Raw genomic sequence first — 19097 nt, 5'->3', positions numbered from 1 at the left:
ACAGCCTGAAAGAAGTGAAACATCATTCTTGGATGTGAACAGTTACAGGATATACTGACATAACTATCAATGTTTTGGTAAATACTACCTTTTCTGTGATAAAACCAAATCCATTTAATATATGGAGGGTTTTGTGTTTGTTTTTGTTTTTTCCTCAGAACTATAAAAGAAAGAGAAAAGATTAAATTTTCCATTTTGGAATTTAAGAACTTGTTTTAAGCTGCAGATCCCATTTTTATCTAGCAGTTTCCAAGTGAGTTTTGCTTGTTACAGGGGAGGAGGAAGACAAACAAGTTGAAATTTCCTTCTTTTAACTCTCAATATTTTCTATCAGAAACACTGACACAAATAGATACAAATCTATTAAAAATATGATCCCTGATGTTACTTTACACACACACACACACATTGATATGAACCACAAGAGTACACAAGTAAATTCTGTATTAACTCTACCTTTATTTTTTAATTTTATTTTGTTATTCAGCTTGCAGAGAAGAAGTGGTCTAAAAAACAGATCTTGGGTGATAGCTGTGACCCTCTAGTTTAAAGGCTTTACTCAGGGTAGTGAGTGCTGATCTTTCAGTATTTAATGGTGAAAAAAATAAAGTCACAGCCACATAATAATTCAGTCAACATATGAAAAGGGAAACAGCATCCCACTCCTTATACTTGCGCACAGGACTAAACAGATAGGTACCACATTGAATAAGAAACAAAATAAAAGCAGCAGAAATGTTTAATAGTCACCTGAAATTTGGAATAGCTCCCCTTAGCTGTACTCTCCGGCTATGGGATTTCGTCATTTATTTCTTTCCTGCTGGAGAAAACCAGCTGCTAACAGGTTAATCCCCTAGCACAGCATCACACCTGCAATTGCTCTGCTCTCCCCAGCTCCCAGCAGACAGTCTGCAGCTCCGCTGATGTAATGCTGTTTGGCTACGCTTTAACTTTCCTCTTTGTGCTCTGTGTATGTACCCACTTTATTACAAGGGAGAAAGATAACCCATTTCCAATCCATCTATCCCAATACCATAAGAAGCTGAGGCAATAACAATTATCTCTATCCTTACATTTTCTCTGTTCTCTGAATAGTTCTTGTACAGTAATGAATTGTAACAGCTCCTTCACACAGATTTCTCTCCCATATAATTAATGTCCTAAGATATTCTATTTACTGGTGAAGCAGTTTGAATCAAAAAGTGATTACTTTTGAAGTAAACAGAGCTGCTAACCACATTTCACAAAGACGACAGCGGTTTCCCTTAAAAACAAAAAACAACAACACAAACAAAAAAACCCAACCAACCAAAAAACAACAACAAAACACACATCAAAAACAAAGGCACAGACAAAAGGAAAAGAAAATGGATCTTTGAAAAATCAGGCTGTGCGCTGGGATATTTTTTCTTCATAAACACCCTTTACAACAACCAAAACTACAACAACCATGTTTTTTTTTTTTCTGTTGTGTTTTTTATTCTACAGTTAGAACAGGGAGTGTCCTAATCAGCAGGCTGGTTTTGAACTCTGGATATTCACAGGTTGAATTAGAATATGTTACTTTCCTGCAGATCAAAATGTAGCCAGATCCACAAAACATCAGAAAAAACAATTTTCCTGAAAGACAGTTTCCCAAAAAAAACATCAGAGTGAAAATTTTTCGCCCTGAATATTGTGATAACATACTCATGTAACTGTAGATACAAAATGAGCATGAACACAAGGTGAGATAACTGGTGATAACTGACCCTGGATTGGTAGTCCAGATCACCCCTTATAGCTCAGCACCTACAGCATAAGCAAGGGCAGAGGAGACTCTCCATTATACAGAGGGATTGTCTCTAAAAGCTTTGCTTGTTTTCCTGCCCAACCTACCTCCTATCTCCTGGTTTTGAGTCTCCTATAAAGGGATATGAATGTGTGTGAATGGATGTAGTAGGGTTGGGAGAGCTGACACTTCCCACCGGAAGGGAAACACAAAAATCTCCTGTTTTGTTCTACGTATTCACAACATGAAGTGAGTGTAAGTGTAACCATGCTGCTCTTTAGATGCACAAAGCCCTATCCAGATCTTTGAGAAATTAAAGGAAATGCTCCCTTCTAGCATTTACTTTGGTAAAAGTATTTTCCTAAGAAATGTGAGCAGCTCATCCATGACTCCTTTCTCTCCCTGTCAGGAATTGAGGTTTTTCATAATTTAGGCTAGCACAACTACAAGCACTAGGCTGTTGCAGTGTAAGTCATAACCTGCAGCATAAATTCTATCATTAACTTGAACAATTGGAGCTGGTCTGAATCCTGAAAGTATTACAGTAACTAAAACTCCCAACTCACTGACCCTGAGCCTATGCTACTCCTAGCAATAATTATGGTAACTTAGGAAAACTCAGTCAACCAAGAGGAATGCTTAGGTTCCTACATAGATAATGAGAAGGGAGACATTTCACCACCACACCATGAATTCCACCTTCAGAGGAACCAAACATGCTCTGCCTGTAGTACATAGATCCTGTGCATCGAGTTTACACCCCCAGAAGCTCTCTGTGGTTCCAGGACTCTACATTTCAGATGCTGAGAAATCTAAATTAGGTTTATGGAATAAACCATCAAGGTGTGGTCTGGGCGTCCTAACAGGAGGGGTGCTTGCTTTCTGAGACTCTACAAACACCCACAGAGGATCCTGTGTTAGTCCCTTCAAACACAGACTGAGGTCACAACATGGGACTGAATCTGAAACGCCCACATTGCCATTAACTGTATTTGCTCTCTGTTTTGAGCTCTTTACATTTTCTAGGTCATATTTAATCGTTTTCAATTCATCGATGGATCTCCTTAGTAAGGACATGTGCCTGTAGCAGAGGACGTAATTTCACATTCATGAGAAACAAAGCACCTAGTAAGTCTTATAACATCAATAGACACTTGTGGCATTGCATCTTCCTAATCTCCTTCCCACCCCATACCCTTCACTGTCTTTCCCTGCTTTGTTTGCCTTTGAGGTGTTTGGGAATCCTTGGCAGTCACATTTAATATTCATCTCCACATGTTTAGTGTAGGATCTAGGTTCCAGCAGCTGATTTAAAAGGGAAAGACAACTAAAAGGAGTAACTAATAAACAGGATCTCCCTACAGAGTAAGGGAAATTGAGTTCCAGCAATAATTTTAGTAAAGTCTTGCTAATAGCAAATAGATTATTTTTGCAAGTTTCCTGTATGTTACTCAGACCTGTGCATAAAGGTCTAGACATTTGCTCTGGATTCTCAGCTGTGAAGGTTCAACAAATGCAAAGTAGAACAAGCCTTAACAAGTGTCAGTTTTTGGACTAATGGAAGGCTGTGACCTCACCTGTTCATAAGAATATTTCTCCTTTCAAATCAATTGGGCTGGACAGCACCCAATCTATGAAAATATAGTTTTATTTAAATATAGTGAAATTCCTACAGGTGGTAGTGGTAGGAGACCCATATGTTTCCTTGCTCACACAGATGGAATGTGTAATAGACACTGAACAGCTGAGAAAGTGAAATATGGACTCCTTTCCCCCTCAATCTTTTGCAAATGCTTGCACAGCTCCACTGGCAAAAAATGTAGAGGCAACTTGGACCCAGCCTTCATCAAAATATAAATACTAATTATGTCTCCTTTCTAACAGCAAAGTCAGGCCATTATTACAGCACCAATTATCTGCTCATCCAGTATCTATGCAGTCTCAAAAATATTTATCTTCTTTGAAAATAATTGTGTTTTCCTCTTTCTGGTGTCTATTTAAAGCTTCAGTACATAACTGAGTTTGTGCTGCATCAAGCTCAGCATAGCTTTCTTGCTCATAAGATTCATCACTATGATAAAAAAATCATCCTATTATTTTGCAACAATATCAGCTATTTATGTATTTTCAAAAGAATGATGAACAACACCACAATTTTTTAATCATTTGTAATTGCCATTATTTTGTAAATAATTATTCCCCCCCACAAGAATAAAAGAGTAAGAATACAAAATTACTCTTAACTACCTTTCCAGCATACTTCTCTATCTGGAACCTTTTAAAATTATTTCTTGTACAAGGCATATATAAAACCATAATTGTTCTGCAAATTATACCTTTGTACAGACTCTGCTTGAGTACTGCTCTGTCTATCTCTGATAATCACAAAACACTGGATAAAATATCTCAGTCTTTGTTCCAATTGCCTCTAAATAGTTTGGTACACCAGATATGATCTAGAGGTTTCAAAAAATAATTTTAAAAAGGTTTTCAACATTCAGATGGCATCCCTTATTCTTAAAGTCCGTGGAGTTTGTTTTTTATTTTTTTTTTCCTCTAATAGCATGGAGATAAGATCCTCTTTTTACATGGGATACTCTATTTTCTCTTGTAAATTGTGGAGAACAGCTTTTTTGGGAGGTAAAATAAATGAAAAAATAAGATACATAACATTGCAAGCTGTTTGAATCCAAAAATAAGGTAAGATTTTTTTTCAGAAGATTTTTGAATATAGAATCACTTTTTTCCTTTCTGAATGATTGAATAATCCATTTCTGCAGTCGGATGTGATTGTTAATAAATGTATGAAGCTTGTATGGAACTTGTTTGTGCTCTTATTTACTCATTTACATTTGGAGAACACTGTGGTTCAAAGTTCAGTTAGTTTAGTTCATGAGAAAGCAGAAGCACATCTGTGTACTTTTCTGTGACTTGCAATTGAATTCTTTTTTTTTTTTCCCCAGGGGTCCTTATTGCACAATCTTAAATGAATCATAAGCAAATAAGTGCATGCAAAAAGGGGAACAACATAAGTGACACTTAATGCTGGAGGCCTTTGTTCAACTTTTTACAGGATATATCCTATTAAAGAAAAAAAAATATGTATCTTACCATTTGCTTACTGAAATATATTTCAAGTGCCCACAGTGCAAAAGTTCATGCAAACCTATACAATGCATTTACTCAGGGAAGAGTCTGGATGAAATATCTGATAGGTATAAAATACTGATTTCTGTAAAACCTGTGTGAAGAATGGTGAGTTGAGGAAGGACAATATATGGTGAAGCTTCATAACCTCCCTGATTCCCTGCCCTAAGGAGAAGCTTCCTCTGTAACTTCACAAAAGAAGCATTTTTCTGTCTGACCTTTAGTTTCCTAGTTGCAAATAAATTATATTATTTTGTCATTTCCCTCACTGTCATTACATTGAGAAATTTTTCAGACTCTGACTGCCTCAATAAACGTTTATATGATGCTTAAAAATTTGGGACTATGGTGTTCCTTGGACAGTTATTTCCACTGTAAAACAAATGAAGAATAAAGAGCAAAGCCTACTCTCAAACTTCTGGCTAGGGAAAACCTGCTCTGCAGAATCTTGCCAATATAACCAGGACCTATAAGTTCACTACTAACCTGTTGAGACATCCATGCATTGACCTCAGTGATAAACTCTCTGAAAATCTTGCATGATTTTAAGTTATGTGATTCTCATCTTTTGTCTATGATGCATGCTTTTTTCTGGTCTGGGGCAAGGTGTGCACAAAAAGACTCCAAACAAACAAACAGACAAAAAAAGACGAGAAATACTTCCATTTTATTTTCTTTTTTAAACTGCAGCAGGGTCTTCTGTTTTTATTTTGAGATGGGGAGGGAATTATATTTTATTTTAGTATTGTTCTTCTGTCCAAAATGGAGCATCACTCCAGCTGGAGGAAGAGAACTGGAAAACACACCTGGTGCTGGAAGTCCCATCATTGTATGTCCTAAATGTGCTTAGTGTTCCAGGTTTATACAAAATTTGTATTGCATTTCGATGTCAAACAAGACATCTTAATTTTTTTTCATTACACTCCTCTTTTTGGTTATATTTTTTTAATTGTGTGAGTTCAGACTCTGAAAATCCTCTCTGACACAACTAGCCATCAAGCAGATTATCCTAAGAGACAAGGCAATTGACACAGTCTTTATCCTTAAGCTCTTTGGCTGCTCATTCAGATTAGGTTGAGCACTTTGAGTTAGATACAAAAGATCTTTAAAAGCCATAAACTTGCTTCCTGTGAAAGACAATGTAGAGAAGAGAGGTCAGATCTGTTTTTTTTCATAGTACTACTGGAGCTAGGGCTGAACAAGTACACTGGGCTGGTTTTTGTGCTTGTCAGACTCCTTTGAAAGCAAACAAGACCGTTTTTAGAATGGACATATTTACTTTTATAAATGAAGCTGGAGGCAGCTGTTCTACCAAATGGTCCTATTTCTACCACCTTGGAAGTGTTTTAGCTAACCGTCAGTGGGATTGCTCAGATTTACTGATACATGCAAGTTTTGCCTTCAAGAGGAGCCTAGCAGCCATCTTAGATTCAGTTTTTCATCCATAAGTATTCTACAAACACCTGCCACAAATCTGCAGGTAAGATTTTCATACCTGCAGGTTTTGTAAACTACCTTTGCTGCAGCTGTTTGCTGAGAAACACAAGGGTCAATGTACCATGCTTAGGAATTCCTCCTGTGCATGGACTGTGTCAAATTAAAATGGGCTATATTCCTGCACGGGAAACAAGAACTGCAAATGCACAGTACTAAAATTACACATAAGAAAAAGTTAAAATGGATTTGATTTTTCTAATTGAATGTTTCCTGTTATATGTCGTCAGTCAACTTGGTACTTAGGCACTAGAGCAAACCCACTGAATTAGAAGAACCCTCTGCCCTGTAGCTTTCTACTTCAGTTCAGTCAATGGCACAAGTAAACACCAGTGCAAGGGGAGCTTTATCCAAAACAAAGAAATACTTGCATGCATCTGCAGCCAGGCTTCTGCTCATTGCTAAAGAAAAACATCCAATCCAGATCCCTGGATCTTTCCAAAGGGCTCTTCAAGGCATGCCATGTGGGACCCTTCTTCTGGTCGTGCCAGCAAGCACCATGCTGGTACTGCCTCAGCTGGAAGCCACCCTCAGCGTACATTGCAGCACAGGACCTGTGTTAATAATATTTGGTGAGTCCTTTGTTTCCAATTTGAATCTAAAATGTGCAATCTGTACAGGATATGAGCTTATTTCTAAATCCCGATGGATGAATGTTCTGTATCTTAATAAATTATTTGTGGAATATAAAACCTAGTTGTAAATTAAGGCGTCTGTTCTGATGTGATTTTATCTTGGATAATGCTGACACTTGCTGGAGGGCTCAGATAGTTTGTAATCTGTACTGGATTTGTCCCTTCCCTCCTCTAAACAGAACAGACAAAAATTGGCATGTTTGGTATTAGACAGTCTGAAAGAACCATCAAAACACTCGCAGTCTGGGTGATGAAGGAAAAAAAAAAAGTTTAGTTCCTAAATTATTAGTTTCTAAATATGTTCTGCCGAACATATGACTCAGGGAAGCTGTGATCCAGCGTGTTTGCAAAATATGGTATGAAAAGGAATAGTTCAAAGGGATATAATTTCATTTTGTTGATGCTCGGTAAGGATAGGAGCTGCAGCAAGAAACAGCACAACTCTTGCTTTCTGATTCAAAATTTACTGAATTTCAAAGTTTTGCTTACCACTTGAAAATATTCTGGATCAGACTAACTTTGGCCATAAGGGTTTGTCTACATGTCAGGGGAAGAAAATGTGATCATAGAACCAATGTTAGAGGAGGAGACAGGAACACCATCACGGGGTCATTGAAGTTAGACAAAAGAAATCATGGGAGAGGTGCCACAGTATTTATTAAATATGTAATTGCTGAAGTGTTCCTTATTCTCTGTAGGATCCTGGGCACATGTGACCAGGGATAGAGCAGCAAAGCATGGAGAGAACTGTGATTTCAAACACTCCAGGAGTTGTGTTTTCTCCAGTGACACTCAGGAAAGGATTCAATATGATAGGTATATCTTTGGTGATGTTTCCCAGAGTTGAAATGCTTATAAGGGCAATCTCTTGTGGTTAGCACTTTCACCAAGAGGTATTATTCTAACAAAAGAAAATCACTCATTTTATTTGGCAGAAAGGTTTTCATTCATGTCTCATTGGATCCTCTGAATCATGTTGTGAAAAACAAGTACTTCCTGCAGATACTTTTTTTTTCATTAGCTTGACTTTTAAAATACTTTGACTTTAGTGTATAAAATTTTCTTAAAATATTTTTGTTTAACATATCCTACCCCAGTACATTTGGGGAGCTCATGTCTCAGTCTGTATCACAATTCAAAACTCAGAGCTGCACCATGCCTTTACAAAGAACATTTGCCACAGTAGAAATAATGCTACAAGAATGGGATGCCATCTTGTGTGCTGGAAGGTGACAGCACAGACCTAATATTTTGGCCTGGAAAGAGGTGGAATATTTGCAACAGTTACAACAGAAACTTTTATTAAAGCATTTTCAGGTAACATCTGGATGTTAACAAAATAAAAGAAAAGAAAATAGTTTTCAATTTTCTCAAGATTTCCTGTGGGAATAAGAAACAGGGGGAAAAAATACATCATCCCTATTTATTATTATTATTTTTAGTAGCAGTTGTAATGTTCAACACACTGTTTCTCACAGGATTTGGGAGTATCCCATTCTGTCCTGCTTGAGATCTTTAAATGCAAATGTAGTCTATAAAATGGGCAAGAAACAATAAAGCACCCATTACAGCAAGCTTTTTAGCCTACTGAAATGAGATATTGATACTACAGTTTATATGCAAATGGCCTTATTGGCATCTGAAACATAACATTTGACCAGGCTCAGCAACCTGTATTTAGGCTTCAAATCTTCTCACCTTCTGGTATTTACAAGTGCAACTGGAAATGTAGCTATAAATATTGAATAGCATCTAAATGTTCAGAAAAATAAAAGGCTCAGGGGAGAGCTTTAACTATTCACACTTCATGGGAAAGATGATTTTATCAATAGAGTTATAGGTTTCTGTAAGAGCTGTGTCTAGGATACCCTTAATGTTTACTTTAATATTACTCAAGTGGTAATATCTAGGGATGAATTTTGAAGTGATGAATCTTGCAAGGCTGGGATTCATACCATACAGCTCTTACCACCCACTAATGAGTTGACTATTTTGTCTCTATAGATAACAAAGAAAATGAGAAAATTTCTGAAAACTTATCCATCTCATCCTACAACTGTTTTAGAGTGGACAGACACATTCCAGATGAATGAAGAAAACAGATGGTTTCAAAAGTCAAAAATGGTCATAAATAAATTAAATTTTTTACTTCATAACTAAATAATATAAAGGAGATGTAAAGACAACTGAAAAGTCTTTCAACACGTTGCTGTTTTGTTCCCTAGTTATGTTTAGGAGCAATATTTAAAATACTTATTATTTATGTTTTGGTTGAATTTCAGGGCTCCGGAGTTCTGAAATTTTTTACCCAGTTTATTCACTTTCCATCCCCACAAAAGCAACCACAGCCCTGATTTCAGCGTATCACTGCAGTTTGCACTTAACACAGCTGACACTGAGCAAATTCTGGTGCTGCTCTGCCTCTCAAGAAATCAGGAAGGAGGAGGAAAGCTGCTTTTTCACACATATCCCAAGCTGCTCTTTTCCACAGACAGAGCTTTATCCACGCATTACCCAGCACTACCTCAACCATTCTCAGGACAGCATGGTTGTCTCATGAATTTAGAAGTCCTGTAAAAAATCAGTCACTTCCACAGATCCAACACTTTCCAGCATGACCTGGAGGGAGGGAATGTCCAAGCCCCTGCCTTATCATGGCCTCTACAGTTACCTGACCAATTTTTCTCTTCCTGGTGACCAGAGATGCTTAGCAGGGGATGCTGTTGCCAGAGCAAACATTTTCTTGGCAACCTAGGGGTTCTATCACAAGAAAGTTTTTTCTATTAAGGGCTCCTGTTTGAATGGAGAGTCACCTCCAATTAATAATGCTCAGCACTCAAGAATGTTCTTCCTCTTCTTCCAATCTCCTAATCATGAAAAAATGGAGGGGTCAGGGAAATGACAGTGGTAGAAGACTCTGCATCCACATGGTACTGTCATTTTAAGATCAGAGAACTCACACACCACGATTATGGGTTATACAGATATGCATCACAAGTATATAACTTCACTTTTATCCAAGGTAGCATGTTGAAATTAATTAAAAGGATGAATAACTCATAACTGATAGCTCATAACTCATTCCCAAAATACTTAGTCTTCATAGCTCATTCCCTTTTGCATCCATGCGCTCAGCAGCATTCAAGCTTTTATCTAAATAAGACATTTATTTATATAATGATATATCACATAAAATAATAATTGTGTTACTATAATATTTAATATATAATGTGCAATGTTATATATAATATAATATACAATAAGAAGTACATGAAAAAGTAGAATTTGATTAGGTATCTTTGAACACGCAGATAATGAAACATATTAAAAATAATAATAACTATAAAAACTGGCTGGCAAGCAGCTATAATGTGAGTAGAAGTAAAATTCCATATGGGAAGGCTGACTTTTGGCTTATTGCAGCTTTTCAGATATCTTTGTCTGAGGGTTCTGGTATTTGACATTTTTAGACTAAGAACTGTAGACAAAGAAGGGCTTTAAAAGCCATAACTCTTGGCCCTTATGTTCCTGTAACAAACCAATGCAAGAATTTCTCATTTCCTTCAAATAAATCATATCCCAATGGGGAAAAGAAAAAGCACCCAATCAGTGAAGTGGGAAGTATGTGGATTCATGATAATTTTTCATTTATTGAAGACACAGATGTTAATTTTTTACCCAGTTTCTTTGCCTTTATTGATTCTTGTCCTGTTGCCTGTTTGCTGTTTGCAAGGAAAGAAAAATGTGCAGTGTTTTCTTCTGCAACCTCCTGAAGGAATAAAATTAAGTTTAAAAGTAAATTCTTTTATAAGCAAAATAAATTATAAGTGAGTGTTGTAGAGAGGTGCATAGTAAATTGATTTCTGTGCACAAATTGTCCTTTTCTGTGATTTGTTGATAAAATTTTAATGTTAGACATGTTAGAACTGTTAAACACATCATGAGGACATGGGAAATGTTTTCACTGAACTGTGAGTTTATATTTTTTTATCCATTTATCACTTTATTTTTAAAAGCAGTTTCTAACATAAAATTGGAAATTTTGCACTTCAGGTAAGCAGAAAATAGAATCTTAGTCATTATGAAAAATACATTACAGCACAATGCAAACTTTCATATCTCAGCTATTGCAGGCTTGGATATCTGGCTATCTCATGATTAGGAGGTACAGAAGTTAAAATTAGTATAAAGCTAGAAGAAAACATTAATAGGAAAAACAACCAAACCAATACAAAGAAAAAAAACAGACAAAAAACCAAGAAAACAACCAAACACCGAACCAGTCCTTGAAGTACTGTTTCACATATGCAGAGTTCGCGGAAAGTTTAATAAAGATTTAGTAAAGTTTGAGAGAAAGTAGAAGAGGGAGAGAGTAGTTACAAATTAAAACCTACTTGTAGGAATGAGAAATACTCAAAAGACTAAACATATATAATAGCTCTTTCTAGGGTTGAGTCACTGAGTCACTGAACACTTGAAAAAATGAAGGCTCTTTTTCTTATTTCTCAATTTGAAATACAATAGTACATAGTACCACACAGTCTGAAAGAAATTTCTGACATCCAATGTACAGATTGTCATGGCATTTTGGTTCTAGTGGAAAAGGAAAAGAGAAAAAGAAAAAAGAGAAAAGAAAAAAAAATGGGTTGATCATCTTGAAAAGTTTATAAATTTTTTGTCTCTCAGTCTTTTTTACTTTTTCATTTTTAATGTCTTCCTTCCTTCCTCTCTTCCTTTCTTCCTCTCTTGCCCCTCTCTCTCCTATTCTTTCTCTTTCTTTCTTTCTTTCTTTCTTTCTTTCTTTCTTTCTTTCTTTCTTTCTTTCTTTCTTTCTTTCTTTCTTTCTTTCTTTCTTTCTTTCTTTCTTTCTTTCTTTCTTTCTTTCTTTCTTTCTTTCTTTCTTTCTTTCTTTCTTTCTTTCTTTCTTTCTTTCTTTCTTTCTTCCTTTCTTTTCTTTCTTCCTTCCTTTCTTCCTTCCTTTTTTCCTTTCTTTTTTCTTTCTTTTTTTCTTTCTCATTCATTCATCAATTAACTTCAAGAAAACTTACTCTGGATGTGATAATTTCTATATTGTCAAACAGATGGAAAGAAAGAAGGGCTTCAGTGCCCTTTTTCCTTCTGACAATGATTATTCTCCTGTGTACTGTTCTCACAGTTTTTAAACAGGTCAAGATTCCATCTTTGTCCTTGGGATGGCTATTAAACAGGGTAGAACATATTCCCATGATAAAGGGTTTTCTTGTAGTCAGCCAATTTTTAAAATTTTACTTCATTACTTGAACAAAACCCTAGTAATACTCTTCTAACCCTAATGTTTTTCACATAAAATTTTCTCAGTCTGATATGTCCTTATATCAGAGACAATTTTATCAGCTTAATGTTACTTCAAACCTCTCCCGTCAAATTTCTTTCTTTAGACCAGAGATAGGCAGAAGATCACATTTCCAAAGCCAGCACAATGAACAAGATCCTTTGCAATATCATCTGAATTTTGAATGTGGTAGATGTTACGAAAGAAAAGTGCCTACAAGAAGGGGAACAAGGACTGAACAAGGAAAGAAGGAAAAATAGAGAGAATACATTAGTGAAGGAAGGACAAGAAAAGCAAACAGCTAAGAAATCCTTTATTCCAGGTTTGTAACATCTTTTAGAGACACACTAGGTTGTTTTCATTTCTACTGACCAATCCTTAATGCTTTGTTGAACTTAACTTGAAATTTCTCAAGCAGCAGGGCTTTCATTTGTTAAATTTCTTCCTTTTTTCCCTTGTTCTCCCTTTAACCACCATAAAGTATCTTTGTCTCTTTTTTGCTCCACTTTTCAAACGCCCTTGGAAATATATCTTGCTCTCCCATTCCTAGGTCCCTGTTTACTCAGGCTAAACAAATCCCAGTCTTTACATCTGAATGTCTGAATGTGAAAGAGGGGGGATGGTGACTCCAGTATTGCTTAATTCAGGGAGCAAGGTTAAAAATATATTTCTGGCTGAGTATCTTGTTTTATTAATAGTGTTTAATTGATCATGGTGAAAAGGCTGTTATAGTCAAGTGGAGGAGGGTGTTACCTTCCAAAACATTTTCCAGCAAATTTACTTAATTGTTTCTGTTTACTGAATACCCATTAGTGCTCTGTCACGCATTAAAAGCAATGGGCAGGATTAATAACAGCCTGCTCACCCCCAAAATATCAGAGCCACTTTATGTATTGATGGCAAGTGATTCATTAAGTTTAAATGCATATAAGCTATAATTTTCATCACATTCTTGTATTTTTTTTCGTTGTGAAACTCAATATAACTCTGATGGTTTAATACTTTATAGAAATGGGGAAGATCAGAAGATTTGCCAACTCTATTTGTGAGGAAGAATGAATGCTTGGTGATACTAACACATAACACAACAACAGTTAATTAACATCTTTAACATGTTTCCTGCATTTCTATTTTACGGATTACACAGCACTTCCCGAAAGAGAATAAACACTGTATAATAGAAGCAGTAAGAAGAACAATGTTCTCTGTTTTTTGAAGGCCTTGCAGAGCACAGAAAATTGCTTCTGCCCTGGAAAATCTACCTGCTGCTTTAGACTTGAAGTAAATGAGTTTCTTCAAATCTCTGATGAAAATAAAGGGCTCAGAGAGGTCTGTAACAATCTGTACTTTGAATAACTTACATATTTTATAATAGCAAGCAAATTCTCCATGTCTGACCAAATATTCCTTTTTTCTAATGGAGAAAGTCAAGTACTGCAGAGCCAATTCATGCACCCCATCTCCCTGGTTTTCACTGATCATAGAATAAAAAACAATAGAATTGCATTGTTACACACAACAGCTTTCTTTTTTTTAACTTTTTTCTTACAAGTGGAGAAATTTAGAAAACTGTGTCTTGCCCTAGCTGGAACTGGTCTCAGGCTACATTTCTTGAATCTTCCTTGGATGTGGATTTCATATACTTCTCAGGATGGGAAAGCCTGGTTTTGACTGTTTAAAAACCTTGAAATCAGATACAGGCTAATACTCAGTTTTTAGAAAATAACGGCTTGATGCAAGGTGCTTCCAGCACTGCAGGATCTTCTGAAGTCTGTACGGAAAACTTCCAAAAAAAAACCTTGGAAAATGAGACTCTTCCCACGCAAGTTAGTGACTTTTTCAGCACTAGTAACTTAACCAGTTTTTGTAATGAACACAGATGTTGCTTATTCTAAAATGTTGGAGTGCCATGTGAAAAAAAAATAATTAAAAACCCCAGTGGGGTTAGTTACATGTAAGATATGTTCAGTGGTTGGGTGAGCCCTGTGTTCTTCTTCTGTCACTGATTAAGGGTAAAAGAAGCCACAAGACTTAATCAACTCTCTGCGCTCCATTCATCAGTAGCCCTGAATATTTCTGCTTAAAGCCTGACTTTCTTGTATATTGCATTTAAACATCTGTGTCTGATGTGCAGCTCAGAGTGGTCCTATTTTCTTAAATGTGGTTAATTCTATTGTAATTTATTGCAACAAAAACGAATACAGTATATATTAACATCTAGCTATGCACAGAGTTATGGTCAGCAACACGTTTCAACTTTTTTAGTGTAAAAAACATGACTGAAAATCCTGCTTCATTCTGATTTTTCCTGCTGTTCCCCTTTTTGCACGGTGTATTTGTCTCTAATGCAAGACTGAAAAATATATCTGCACATAGTGAAGCAACAGATTTCTATTTATCATCTGCTTAAGTCAGATAAGATCCTCGTTGTGTATGTAATTTCTCTTTATCTGAAGATGCCTTGTGCCTCTCATTTTTCCTTTCATTTTAATGACTTTATTTTCAACTTTGATTTCATTCTCAGTATCCTTCTTAGTTACTGGATCTTTGGGACTCTCTACCCCTTAGAAAGCTAGATGATTAATTTTAAGACTCACAGAGGCAGATTCTGAAATTCATTTTATTCTGGTCACCATTCTTCAAGTTTTATGTTTTCAGCAAAACTGATAACAGAAGAAGTAGCAATGGTGCCAAAACAATGATATCTTTTCGGATTTAATGCAATACCCATTGAAGTTCCTGAAGCTCTTCCCAATAATTTGATTAAAAGTAATTTTGCAGATTCAAATGGGAGAAAGATAAACACCTTTTTTTTTTTTCTTTTCTTTTTTGCTAGTGATTGTGTGCTAAAGGTCTAATTGCAGTACTTTATCTTGCAAATTTTTAATACAAAATATTTGTTAAAGTGTTTAAGGTTATAGGAGTGTTAACCTTCAGGCTTAGTAACATCCATACAGGGGAACAGTATTCCTTGAGGCTTTTTTCATAAGTTAGTGCCAATTTACCAGAGAGGCTGCCTTTCAAAACATGTGTCCTTCATGTGTGTGTCCCTCTGGGTTCATAACCACGTGTGTGCAATTACATACTGAGTAGTTGTGCTACTTCACAGCATAAAAAATGCCCTCAGCATGAAACAGGTGTATGTGTGAGCACAGCTGATGGAGACATTGATCTAGAATTTTGTTCATTTTCAAATCACCCTCTTGGTTGAAAGAATAAAATATGCATAAAAATAGGAATAATAAGAAACGCAAACACAATGCAACTCCAGTAAATGTTGAAAGGTAAAATTCTCAGCAACTTATCTAATAAAACCTAAAACACACTAAATTTCCTTGTAATTGGTACATCTTGTACTTTAAGTGATGTGAGCGAGTGTTTTAAGTTAAAATTAAAAACACTTTTAAAAAACCCCACCCAAAACATAAACAAAACAGTCGCTAGAGATCCTCTTAGACAATAAACAAACTTTTATGAACTTACTGGATTCTTTCTGGACCAGAGGATTTTCCAACTCCGTGCTGCTGCAACTTTTCTTGTAGGAGTTACTGAAAGTGTTCTGTGTCCACATAACAGTTCTTATATTTGTGAATATCCTGCAACACCCATTTAGCACCATGCAAGCTCTAATTTACATCCCTTATCTCTTCCTTTCAACCTGTTTTTTGACACAACAAATTATACAGGAATATATTCCATGTGAAAAATATGGTTGGCAGCACCTGGATGTGAGTTAACCCGGTTTTGGAGTTAAACTGGCTTTTTATTTCCTAAAGAAATTTTCCATTTACCTAATTCTAGTGACAGTATTCAGTAGCCCATGTCTGTAGACTGGCACCTTCCTGGAGGTTGCGGTATGGGATCTCATTGGAATCCTTTAAAATAGTTATGAACAATCACACCCAGAGTCTTATACCAGAACACATTTTCTATACAAATTATGGCTTGAGATTTAAGAATGCAAGCAAAAATAGAGAAGAGGATAACCTTTTCAGGCAACACCCTTAAACATGATGATGTGGTCTGTCTTCAGTCTAATCAGTGCTCATTACTGCCTCTTGAGATTTTTTTTTTCCTCACTGCATTCTGAAATAGGCCTTCAAAAGACTTTTAAAAGTAATATAAAAAATCACTTTTGGACACAAAAAATAAATACTCTAAGATCTTAAAATGCAAGAAATTGCTTTTGATTAATATAAACTAAGCTTCCTTACTATAGTAATTTATGAATCATGGGATTGGATTTATCTAACTGATGTTAATTTTGCTCCAGATAACTGTGAAGTTTCTCTTCTGACTCAATTCATAATTAAATATCAAAATAATAAGATTTATGTTAATTTGTTTATTCATTTTGTAAATCTATAGGCCATTTTGCTGGCAAAGTTTTGAGTAGAAAGATCCAAGAAATATTGATTTTCCTCCTCTTCATGACTATTTAATTGGTTAAAGTGTGCCCCATTCGCACGAGCCAGCAAGTTGATGCTGGTTACATTTTAATAAATGTACTCCTCACCCGATCAATACATCCCTGGGAAAAAAAAGTGCTGCTCCATCATATGTTAATGGGAAGAAAATCTTTTTACTATAGTCAGTCATCATGACAAACAAGAATATGAAAAGTGTTAATGAAATGACCAGCTGTCTATAAAATGAGAGACTCGCAAGACAGTTTCTTTTCTTCTTTTAACTCAATGAAATAAAATGGAAAATTACACTGGAGCTTGTTGAACAGGAGGTAATGTTCACGGATGGAAATCAAATGCCATAAAGAAAGTCAGAATTGAACTTAATGTGCCTATGACCCAGAGAATGGAATTCACAATAGGCATGTTGACATAGAATATATTCAAATGTTCATAATGGAGCAATTCAGGCCCAGTCCCAAAGATGGATTTTAGAGTTCTGGCTCCTATTTAGGTTTCAAGCCACCCATTGATTTAATTGATTTCAGGAAATCAATCTGAGGTTAGGGGAGTTCTAAGCAGAATCTGAGAGCCTAAACATGTTGATAGATGTTATAATTAGAACCATATTTTTTATTCTTTTATCATTTTTACCTCATTAATATTTCCAATGGAGGCAGTGGGACAAGCTGTGTAACTCATTATGAACCTAACCTAAATATACCAAATGTCATTTAGATTTCACAGATTTAGGATTTTTAACACCACTAGAACCAATAAATAATCTAGTCTGATATCACAGACTTCTGGTATTTATCAGTTGGTCCTGTTGAGTTACATTTGCCTAATCAGATCTCCAGCAGCTGCAAAAAGAAGGATTTATAATTTTTTTATTACTATTATTATTAGTTATGCATTCTCCATGCAAGTTTTATAATCCTGTTTGATTACCAAATCAAGTGTACTTTTAAAGCAACAAAGCCTTGAAATCTGAATTCATATCGAAGATTAGACACAAAAAAGTGTTTAGACATCTCATAACTTGAAATGAGCTGGCCAGTTCCCTGAAGTTATTTTAACTTCTAGCTTACTGGCCTATACCCCCACCCTAACAACCAAGGAAAAAAGGTATAAGCAAGTGAGGTAAAGAATCTACAGCAACTGATATACTGAGCATGGAAAAATCTCTATGAGGCAATAACAGTCAGCAAAGAGAGAGGGCTTGAAGCTTTATTTATTTTTGTGGTTTAGCCACTTGTAACAAAGGTAGTTAGGTGACCACCTTAAAGGGAGTGTTGGAAATGAAGAAACCCTTAAACATCAGGCACCTGAATCAATCATTTAAGACCAAGGAAAAGAACTGCTTGATTTATTTGTTGTGAAACATGATTCAGGAGGTGAAAAAGATGGTTTTAATACCTTTTGTAATTTGATTTCTGAAATAGGTGTTCAAGATTCTAGACCATGACACTGAAGAGTACTTCTTTGGGGATGCAGGTAAGAATGGGAAGAAAATTCTGCAGCTTGTTAACAGTTGAAACTGAGATTTCTGGTTTTTTGTTTGTTTGTTTGTTTTTTATTTTATAGGTACTGCCTGTATTGTTGAAATGTTTGCTACCTTTCAGTTCAATGGAGAAACCCCATGTTGTTCTTCCTGTCAGTGGTTGTTCTTCTGCTCTCGTGATTTTTTTCATGTCTCATCTAACAGCAGCCTATAATGTGTGAAAAAGAGAATGTGGAGGTACACCAGCATGCCCTCAACTCAGTTCTAAGTGAATATTAGAGCATCTCTGCATAGGTCAAGTAATCTGGAATTCTTTCTCCCAGATCACAAGATGTATGACCATCTTCTTCCTTTAGAGTCACTTTTATTTGAAAATTATTCTGTCAATAGTTAATCTCCCAACCCCTCAAAAAAAAAGCCAAAAAACAAAAACAAACAAAAACTAAACAAAAACAAACAAAAGCACAATGAAAAAAACAGATTGGAGAATGGAACAGAATGGGGAAAATAGAAGAAAGGATTTGCTTTTAAGATCCCCAAGAATCTTCTTTCACGCCTCTTGTAAATCACAGAAAATTTCCAACATAAAATAGTTCTGAGTTTTGACTGAAAACATTACTTTTTGAAAATAGCATTAAGCACAATGAAGTCTGCCCTAAATGTTGCAATAATGTTGACTCCTTTTTTTCTTAAATAAATGTTGCCTTTATAAGAACGTGTCCTTGTTTTTCTGTTAAAATGTTTTGTTTGGTTTGTTTTTAAGGATAAAACTCCCACAAATCTGAAAAATCTTCACACAAAAACCCACCCTGGACAAACAAACCAAAAC

Source organism: Molothrus aeneus, chromosome Z (genome assembly GCF_037042795.1).
Source record: "Molothrus aeneus isolate 106 chromosome Z, BPBGC_Maene_1.0, whole genome shotgun sequence".
Lineage (NCBI taxonomy): Eukaryota > Metazoa > Chordata > Aves > Passeriformes > Icteridae > Molothrus > Molothrus aeneus.
This window is presented reverse-complemented; position numbering follows the sequence as displayed.